Source organism: Perna viridis, chromosome 7, assembly GCF_037379345.1.
Source record: "Perna viridis isolate PV_CMFRI_1.1 ecotype Kerala chromosome 7, ASM3737934v1, whole genome shotgun sequence".
In the NCBI taxonomy this organism is placed as follows: Eukaryota; Metazoa; Mollusca; class Bivalvia; order Mytilida; family Mytilidae; genus Perna; species Perna viridis.
In genome coordinates this window covers 47395136-47406443 of record NC_142451.1, presented here as the reverse complement: position 1 = coordinate 47406443, position 11308 = coordinate 47395136, and the positions used below count along the sequence as shown (strand labels likewise).

The 11308-nt window shown below is 33.0% G+C and overlaps 1 pseudogene across 1 annotated transcript; it reads left to right on the top strand.

Moving 5' to 3' along the window:
- Positions 1-1920: 1920 nt before the first annotated feature.
- Positions 1921-10444, top strand: LOC148613025 (D-beta-hydroxybutyrate dehydrogenase, mitochondrial-like; annotated as a pseudogene). Its single transcript, XR_015924610.1, has 8 exons — positions 1921-4211; positions 5389-5572; positions 6037-6116; positions 6702-6896; positions 7450-7602; positions 8201-8394; positions 8934-9178; positions 10325-10444. The product of XR_015924610.1 is annotated as a D-beta-hydroxybutyrate dehydrogenase, mitochondrial-like (transcript).
- The last annotated feature ends 864 nt before the right edge of the window (positions 10445-11308 follow it).

Sequence of the window (11308 nt, the reverse complement as noted above, 5' to 3'; positions counted from 1 at the left end):
TGGCTTAATTTGAATATACCATTAGGTACTTTTTATCAATTTAGATCGAAGATCAGAAATGATTTAGCAGTCGCAAGAGCCTTTAGATTTGTAAAGCCTGATAGCATCTGCAATTATCTTACCCGGCCACAGGAAAATAGTCCCATCGGCATACCACATTAAGGTTAAAATGCAAATATTTAGGTCCACGTTAAAGGTATTTCTAATATACTAAATTTAGTTCTTTGTTATTTACGCCAAGTAAGAAACAAATCCAATAAACAATTTTTACTGCTGATTAATTTGGTATCCAGTTAAAAATAGTTGATACATCTAACCTCCTATTGGTATCTGTTTAATTCTATGCATTTACCTGAGTAAACCAGTCGTTCAGTGTCCATATTCACAAGTTGCCTATTTAAAATTTTAATATTTTTAGACGCATAAGAAACCATTTGATCCTTAGCTAGAAATGAAAACCCTGCAAGATTATAAATAGTCATCAATCATAGAACTAAAATAAGGCGGAAAGCTGAGTTCCAATTGGAAAAGCTGCCTCCAAAAATTTCATGCAGGCCGTAGCAGGTAAAAGGCGCAGTGGTTCTGATCAAGAAATTTGTATAAAAAAGGGATTTCGGACAATTAAATCCCGCTTATCTTTTGATCATTTTTCAGAAAAGGGTAGCATGACCCCCGAAATCATCCTGACGTATCACCCAATGTATCGTGTATTTTATAACAGTTACCTCCTCGTGACATCGAAACCATGGAGATGACAAATAAAAATGAAACTATATATGGACGACGGCATAGGAATTTCGATAAAGCAATTTTTGATTGGTGTTATTGCTTTATGCAATAATCATTCTCTTTTGCTATTTTCACAATGTAATTGTAATCAAAATAGAGCTGTTGGTGCTTAAAGGCATCAAAATTATATTCTAAGACATTTTTGTTGACGAACGTGTCGTTGGAACTACGTGACCAGAAAGTAATCTCTTTTACATGACACATAGGTGTCTATGGAATAACTTGTAGTACTTGAGCTGTGAAGCTTATCCACTGAGAAATGTAGCTGGTTGAGAGGCTGATGTATCTAAGGATATGATTTATTTCCATAATTGTGTCTTAAATTTAAATGATTTAATAGACAGCTTCGACCTACAGGTCGTTAAATTGAATTTCTACCAGAAAAAAAAATAGTAATGACCAACTAGTTGTTTGTAGTTAATTTATGCATTATGTTGGAGAGTTTTGTGTTCATTCATCTAGGCGTTCAATATGTAAATCGATATCAAACCGCAAACCGGCGCTCTGCTACAATGTATCATGAATTTTTTGTGTGTTCTGTCTTTAAATGTCCTTCGTAATCAGAATTTAAAAATAAAACCGAGTTCGATATTAACCATATTTATAGCAATAAGCTTGTGATAAGATACGTTTCAATTCGATCTCTATATATTCCTTTTATCCCATGTTTGCAATTTGACGATTATTTGAGGCGTAAAATTTCAACCTATCGATATATATTGATTCAGTACATGAGTACTTTGATTGTAAAAAGTAAGGAAATTCTCGTTCTATTTTTAGCTCATTGACTCCTAGGAGCCCGGGAGCGTACCTTCCATGGTATTTGAAGAGCTATTTAGTATTAGTGTAAACAAGCAGGGTTAAGGTAATGTATAGTCTTCTTCTAAATTTAAGGTAGAAGATTTATAACGCATTGACCGTAGTCAAATTAGCATTTGAGCCTATGTGAAGTGACATCTGATCATTGGTGGCCTGCGGCACAGGTCCCCACGTACATGTGGTCTGCCGTATCATTTTCACGAAAGCCAGTACATATTATCATGTATTATGATGAACCATGTCTAGAAATAAATAAACTTACCCTCGTGATGTTAGTAAAATCTCAGGTCAATCATATAATATAGCCTTAACATCAATAAAAGAATATTTACCTGTGTAAAGTGTTTCACTTCAGTGACAATATAATGTGTAAATTTGTGGAGATATCGCCTCGCAGTTAAGTTTTCTCTCCATGTATTAATTTTTAATAGGTCATTTTATGATTTTCCGTCGTGTAGACCACTCGTGATTGGATAAAACTATTCATCTAAATGACTGAAGCAGCAATATGCAAGTAAAGATCCATCCGCCATTGATGAAAATAACCGAATGAACAATACGCAAATGACCATAAAAGGATAATCCATCCTCCAATGATAACAATAGTTGCGTAGTGACGTTGAAACTAATATAGCTCTATAAACGCACGCTTAGTGTCCACATAAACAATTTGACCTAGACAGGTCAATCACGACACCGGCCTTCGTGTACATTTGACCTGGACGCCAAGACAAAATAGATTTTACATAGCAACCACTGAATGATTTCCAAAAAGCCTTCGAAAAAATATAGTTCGATACTAAGATTAATTTATTTCCCCATAATATAGGAAAGTAAAATTATACAAAAATGTTATAAGCTCCCGTAACTGTCTATGATTATTAGAAAGTCAGTAGGTCTGTTGGAGGGATTCGGCTAATGCTCCATAAATAATCATAGACGGTTACCTGGAAACTTATAACTTATAGTATCCCTATCTGCATTACTCTCCATGTCTTCTTAAGACCGTCCCTATTTCAAACAAAAATATACAAACAAACAATTTAACACCCAATTGTATTCTGTCACAATTCAAGACAAGGAAACGAATTTAAAAATACAGTAATTCAATGGAAACGTTAAAGCAAACGTTAAAAAACTACTTAAATTTACAATGTAAATGTTTTATATCTGTTTACAACTTGAAGGTGTAATCTACGATGTCTTTGCAATAAATGATGCACTTATTGCTACATGTAAATAATATGTTACATACATTGTATCTGTTAAAAATACAGACTTATTAATTATATTAAGTAGAACTCATCATGAGAATCATGCAAAATGCGATCCATGGTTGGAAAGCCCTCATATTTCTATTTTTGATATTTTGTTTAAAATGTCATAGTAAACAGAAAGCAACATTCAGTTTTTGATATAACCCGTGTTCATAGGAGATAAAAAATATATAGAATGTACTGTAGAATTCAAAGCTAAGGTTGATAACTCTGTAAATGACCCTAAAATACAAAAGAAACTATTGGATTTTCCATGTATCTCCTAAGAGCAAACACTCAGATTGGAATGAATAATTATACATTTCATCATATAGACCAACAAAGCAACTTAATAACAAAAATAAAAAAAATATGTAGCCTTCTTAGGTCTCAGTATTGTATAGATTTCTCCATTGGCTCCAATGCTAACGGTGCATGTTTCAAAAATTTTTTAAAAATTGAAAAGTTGATTCAAATAAACTTTCATACATATATCATGTTTTAGGAAATGTTCAAATTTGATTTTAACTTAAAAAACCTAGACCAGTCCACGAAGATTGGAAAATCATCAAACCTTGAAGTCAAAAGCACATGTTTTCTACTTTCACTTTGGTATTGTTGTTGTGCTGCAGTACTCCCTATCAACTGGATATCCTTCCTCTTTCCTGTCTTTGAATCTGTAAATAAAAATCACACATTTTTTCTACTTGGATACATCTTTAAATATGGCCAAAATTCAAGTTCAAAATTAAATGCAGCTCTTTAAAAAAATAAGAAAAAAAAGGAACTCTATTTTATTAGCCTCCATGTTTTGACGTACACCCGCTCAAGAATATCAATACGATACTGGTACCTTTAGAGGTGTATCACATCTTACGGACATTGCATGATTCTTAAAAAGACTGCTACTAAAATAACGGAAATGTACTGAAATTACACGTAGGACAGTAACTATCTAAGAAGACTTAATGTAAGCATTACAAACTGTATATATTCTTCGTCAACTAGATTATAAATCTCAACTACTCCTTTTTAGCTAGTAATATTTTCAAATTTAAACACTCTGTAAAGAATTAGTTGAATCATTATTTGTGACAAAGTATACGAGTCAGTGTTATCGGTTACAAGGTTGACCATGTAAATTTGTATGTTTGAAGGCCGAGATATGTCAAAATGAGAATGACTGCTTCTTAATCTGCTAAATATTCAAATAATTATTAGCAATAATTATCACGTATCTGGTCAGTGGGTACGTTATAATTATCATACGTTTGGTCAGACAGTGAGCACGTTCATTATTATAGGTTTGGTCAGTCAGTACGTCTGGAAAATTGAACTGTATTTGGGGTAAGTGTGAGTAGTAAAGTAAGGGATATTTTATTTATAACCACTTTAATTTTTGAAGAAGAAATGGAAAAAAAATAATAAAGAACTAAACCTGTCTAGATTATAGTGCATTAAACCGTGTTCATGAATATTCTCATAAACCCATGCGTTAAAGGACTAAAGCGCTTGGTAGACCCCTAAGACGTAGGAATACATTACAAAATCGTCCCAAGATGACCATCCCTTATATTTTATGTATTTTTATGTGATTCACGAATGTTTATACTATACATAAAGGATATATATATACAAGAGTCAAATCAAGGCTCTATTCACATGTATTACTACACAGAAATTGCCTAAGTTATTTTGTAGTTTTTTATGTCATTAGTGCGTTTCCCAAACATATTCTTGTGTCTGTTTCTTCTTCTATTTTTTCTTCTTATTTTTATTACCGTATAGCAGGTATTTCATGATCTGCTTTGTGAGTAGAGTTGCTAAATTTTCGCTGTCTATTTTTCGCGTCTACAGATTTAAAAGAATGAAAACAATTATGATATATAAAATATCTTGATTTCATATGCTTCGCGAATAAAGCGAAAACTAGAACCTTGCGGAACTTTTCCGCTTACGGTATTATACTCCAGCAATGATAGAGGTTGTCAGGCAAGCTATTTTCTGACTTGGTGCCATCCTAACCTCTAGCATCTGACACGTTGAAAGCCACCGCAAATGTGAATTAGCTAAACATGTGTTTTAAAATATATAAGTCTTTTGTTTACATAAAAGAAGTTGAACCTGCCGGAAATTGAACGATAAAAATCCTAAATATTTGTTAAATACCCAGAAAACATTTGTAATGAAGACAGTTGTCAAAATGACCAGCAATTTTGAAATAGGTCACTAATATTAAGGAATACAATATATTTTTGACAAAACGAACTTAAAATTGGTAAAGGCAATTCGTTGGCTAATTTGATATGTTCGTTTTGCAAATTTTAAAATCCGTAATTTTATCAACCGAAATTACACACTGAAAAAGCAAAAAAAAAAAAAAAAAAGAACCAAAAAAAAAAAAAATAAATAAATAAATAAATAAATAAAAAATAATTTTATGAAGTTCATTTTAACTGCATTTACAAAGGATTTCCAGGATTGCTGAATTTTCTCATCAGGTAGGTCATTTGTTTTTCTTCAGTTTAGTCACCTTCTCCCGTGTTATGGTAAAGAAACTGTATAAAACGTTTTAGATGGTAAATAGTTTACTATAATTCTGCCGATTTCAACGAACGTCGGAACGAGCATTAAGCAGTATGGCACTCGGAAGTAAGAGGTTGGGGTATGGAGGAACGGAATTCCAACCTCTTACGTTGTAGGAGTAGGTACTAGTATTATTCTTGCTATAAAACATTTCAACGACAAACTGTCCATGTAATATATCATTTTGTTCAAATTTAACTATAACTAATGCACTTGAATTCTATATATATATTAATGAACAATTATACTGCAATCTACGTACAAAAAATGTTCAAGGTTTGTATCATTATAGAACAGCTTGATTGGAAATGTCTCTGTTGTTAGGTAGAGTTGTCTAACTTAGTTAATAAATTGGCCTTGAAAACTGGACTGACTTGTGAAGAGGTCACAAAGTAACATTCATTAATAAATAGAATACGACGAATACGACACTCTGACTTGTAAACGCCGAAATTTGAATATATATAGCTATGTATGTGCCAACTGTTTACCGCATATTTTTGTATGTTTTATGTTTTGGATTTTTCATCAGTATATTTTGTGAATATTTTGTGTATATTTTAACATTTATCATTCTTTATAACAGTTCTCACTATGTAGATAAGAAATTTCGGGAGATATTGCCGGTGGACAAGAAAGCTGTTCTCATTACTGGCTGCGATACTGGTAAGTCGAAATAGCTTTAATAATTGGCAGTATATCATGTGCGAATCTAGTTCATACATTTCCTCTGTCTTGGAACATTTATTTGTATATCCACTGTGTAAGCACGTAGTAAATTTATATTATTAAAACAACTACACAGTGTATTCATTTTACATTTTGGTTGAACTTCTGGCAAGCTCATAAAACAAATGATATTTCATATCTGGATTATATTGCAACCGATCGTCACAACTATGTTATGACGATCCGTTTTTTTTTTGTTTTTTGTTTTTTGTTTTGTTTTAATTTTTTTTTCTTTTGTTTTTTTTTTTTTGTTTTTTTGTTTTTTTGTGTATTGTGTATCCGATCTGTTGATTGTTCCATCCATCGTGAAGTAAAATGGATTTTGCTTAGAAATCGGCGTTTTCACATGGACTTTTCTCCTTGAATATTTTTTTTTAGAAATGTCAAGAGTTTATTATTTGGGATATGTTGTTATTAAACTTTACTCGACAGTTAATTAAGTCTATTTTGTTAAGCAGAAACTAAATTATATTTAATTCCATTGATTTTTATGAAATAAAGAATAATCTTACAAATTTGTAGGATTTGGACATTATTTATCAATACGACTCGCAGATGCTGGGTTTGTTGTTTTTGCTGGAGTACTCAGGGCTGACAGCTCTGGAGCTCTAGAGCTGAAAGGTCGTAAACAACCTGATTTACACGTTTTACAGCTGAATAACACAAAAGAAGACGAGATCAATGATGCTGTAGCTTTGATAAAACAAAAAGCAGGAGGTATCTCAATTAGATTATCTTTAACACGGATAAATTCTGTTATCAGATAATGTTAAAGCTGACTTGGTTTTTTTCAATACTGTTTGCTTAAATGTTTCAATTTGGAAATAATTTATTATATTCATTAATTCAAAAAGTGAATTGTAACTGCGCTGAATATCGTCTTCCCGTTTTGCTTTTTATTTTGTTTTGTTTTGTTGTTTGCGTGTGTGTGTGTGTGTGTAACTGGGATCTTTACCATGTATACTAATGTAGCCTGATTAGGATACCAGGTGGCATGCCATGCATGTCAACTACCTGTCAAACGAAATCAGGCTCTCTTTGCTTTTTAGGACATAGGTTAAATTCCTTTTGCTTAGCATAAAGAGGACTTTGTCCGCAATAAATTCTGATCTTTTTTTAGTTTCATAGTTCTTTCGTCATTTCATTTTAATTCAAATACATATGAGTACAAACGTCCTTTATCCCCTAAACCCACATTAGTTATAAGAAAAATAGTTACCATGGTTATATCTTAGTGTTCTTGGTAAACTATTCTTGACATTTTATTCAGGCTTGTGGGGTGTAGTTAATAACGCAGGTATAGAAGTTCCAGGAGACATTGAGTTGTGTCTGGTGGACCACTTCAGATTTTGCCAGGAAGTTAATCTCAATGGCATGATAGCGGTTACAAAAGCAGTATTACCAATGATTCGCCGCTCTAAAGGTAAGTTTGATCGGTACATATCTTGTACACATTCTTGCGTGTGTGAGTGTGAATGTAAAACAATGTAGACCATGGTTAGAACGAGGAACCTGATATTCATGATTCGTGAACTAAGACTAAACTAAACACCATAAAATAACTAAAGGAACACAGAAAATCGATAGAATATACGTTGTAGGTGCCATGAAACATTAATACTCGAACCATGTGAGCGAAGTCGACCTCATGTAACAAGCCCTGCGTCCCAACCACGCGGCCATCTCGTTGGGGGTTTTCTGATAAATAAACAACAAAGAAAAGAAAATGTAATTTTGGTCGAAATTTGTTAAAATCCATTCTCCAAAATTCAGATATACAATCACAAAGTAACATATATTGTTTCAGGATATTAATCTGATGAAACATACATGTATACAAAAAAAAAGAAATTCTATTTAGCCTACTCCATGTCAAGAAGTTCAAAGGACGTACTTCTTCTTGGTGTACTCATAACGCAATATGCGCCTGTGTCCGCGCTTGATATTGTAGAATAGTTGGTCGTGACGATACCGTTGAAATTTAACGGAACGTGATGTCTTTTGTTGTTTTTTTTTCTTAGGAAGAGTTGTTAATATGTCGAGCGTGATGGGGCGGTTTGTGTGGCCTGGTCGTGGTCCCTACGTCATTACTAAGCACGCAATTGAGGCCCTGACAGACACTCTAAGAATGGAAATGAAGAAATTTGGGGTTTATGTTGTTCTTATTGAACCAGGAGCGTTCGGACACGCTACGCGTATTACAGGACCAGAAAACGTAAGATATAGATTATATATAACGATGAAGTTATAGATATATGGCATTCGAAACATCTTTGTATTGGTTGTGTTTTTTTTTTAAAGAAGAGATAGAGATAAAGACGAAACCCGTTGGAAAATAAATCAAACACAGTGACACTGAAAAGACAACAGGCGAAGAACAAGCCACACTCCACAAGAAAACTAAAAAGTTTATACATACACAGTAATATTTACAGTAGAAATTAAATTTGGTTGTCGCATATAATTATTCATCTGTCTAGTTTCATTTCGAAGAATTGTTCATAATCAAGTCGAGCAATTTAATCAACTTTGAGCGGTTATCGTTTCATAAAATGCAATTTAGTAAATTGTCCCTAAGTTGGTGCAAATTTGAATTTTCCTTTTGATTTAATTTCTAATTGAGTTCAGGACAACAAATTCGAAACGATATGTAGTTTAAGTATTGCGAAGTGACGTCAAATATTATACACTATAACCTGTGTTGTCAATATTAGAAATCAAATTATTGTCATTTCTTCTTGTTCATTTGTTTAGTGTGCGCGTGTAGAAAAGAATGTTGCCGAAATGTGGGATAGAGCCACCCTGGATGTGAGAGATGATTATGGCCGGAAGTACTTTAATTTGGCTCATGAAATGTATACGTCTTATTTATCGCTTTACGATGCAGAGAATGCTGCCAAGATTGTGTCTCCTGTTATTGATGGTATAGCTTAATCAACGTAAACCCTAAACCCAGATACATCATAGGAGGCGGAACCGGAAGTTTTGATCCATGTGTGGTGAGTGTAGAAGTAGAATAGTGCTATTTTTCATTCCAAATTAGGCCGAATATGGTAAACTCCGCTTTGGTTAAAAGAAATGTCAGTTTATGGTTACCCGACTGACCCCGAGCCATTTTATCTGCTAAATAAAGAAGTAAAAGTAGGTAATTAGCGTTTAAAGTCTTTCCAGCGTTTGCGACAACACAGCGTTTTCGCGTTCTTTCATGAGGATGGTCGACCCAGTCATGAACAGCATGGCGACCACAAAGATGGTTAATAATATATAAAAAGATGTTTTTAATATGTGCATGAATTAACAATCAGAGAGTAATGATTTGGTTGAAATAAACAAAAATAAAATAAAAATATTATATAATACAAAAATGCCGACCTATCTACCCTGTTTTTTTAAAGAATGTAACCTTAAACAGACATATTTTTTCTTGGCCATATTTGAAACATGATTCTACTTTACAAATAGTGTATGGAGATAAAAAAATATTTTAAGATTGAAAAAACTCTGTCTCATCAATAATTCAAAATTCATTCAACTAGAAACCGAAATAATGACCGATGGAAAACCGAACGGAAATATGTAATTGAGAAGTCGAACTTCACAAAAAACTGAAATTATTGCCGAGGTATACTAGTCGACTCAAGTAAAAAAAATGACACAATGGTCGAGGTACTTGGGTAGAACTCGAGTAAAAAATACTGGCACAATGGACGAAGTACATGTACACTTGGTACATACATATTGAACTTGACGTTAAAATATAATAAATCAGAGTGTCTATGTATAGACAAATGTATGCAATCAGTAATTCAATAACATAAATAAATGATTATAAAACGAACCCCTTATTTACAAATGTACTTAACTAGATATACATGGATGATTTTCAATGTGATGGAATTATAGATAGACAAATACATAGATAGATATTTTAATGTGAAATTGCTATATACAATATCGAATTGTAAGTTACAGTAACATTACATATAACAATAACCAGCCAGCCTATTCAGGCTTGTGATGCACCATCCAATTATATATATTTTTATATTGAATAGGACTTATATTATTATTTATTCTGACTTAACGATGATTTTGGACTGTTTTGTGATCATTATTTCATTTTTTTTCTTTTTTTTAATTTCCAGTTATATGCCACATTATACCACTGTCTACCAGAATGGTTCACAGATTTAATATTAGGTTGGCAAGCCGGAAGTGATAAACCAGTTGCCGAACAGACCAAGTGCCCTTCCATTTTGAAGTAATCTGTTAAACCAAGTGGTGCAAAGATCTGCTTGTTTGAAAAAAAAAGATACTGCTATAATGTTGTTTCTCAACCTATCTTTTCCGCAAATAGGTAACACTTGTCCGACAATAAAGCATTTTTCTGGAACGGAAGTATTTTGAATTTAAGATGTTCTAAACTATTGAAAGATCATACGATATACTTAACGAATTACTAATGGTAAATATGACAATTTAAATCGGAAACCTAGACACCTTAATTTTGCCACAATGGCATCATATAAATATTTTCATCAAATTTCTTTAAGCAGTTTTAGAGGAAATGCGAATTAGAATTTGGTCGAATATATCTATTCCATGTATTCATCAGGACTCTCCAAGAGCCACTCAGATGGGAGCAAGACATATGCACGAAGCATCGTGTTATAAATAACTTGTGAAAGAGTAATCAAGACAACCAAGATTCTAGCAGAAATAAAAAAAAATGTAATCCAGGGACAAAGACCAGACATGGAAAACAGACACACAAAACAAAGAACATCAAGAAACTGAAACAATACATACAAAGTAACAAAATTAAATGGGCAACTCGGACTCCACTAAAAACTGGGAGCATGGCCCAGGTGCACATGTAGAGTAAGCGTCCTCTGCTTCTCTAGAAACACCACCGAGTTGTTTATTAAAAGTCAAGTCTGGAGTAGACGAAAAGGGAACGTTGATCAAATCAGTTTTTATGGTACAGATGGATGTACCGTAACGATTCACGAGTCCATGTTCATGATGACGACCATAAGTGATGATTTTAATTTTGAAGCAACATAATCCTATTAAAGAAGCCTAATTGTAAGAAGTCTAGCGCGATACAAAAGGTATGCTTAGTGACG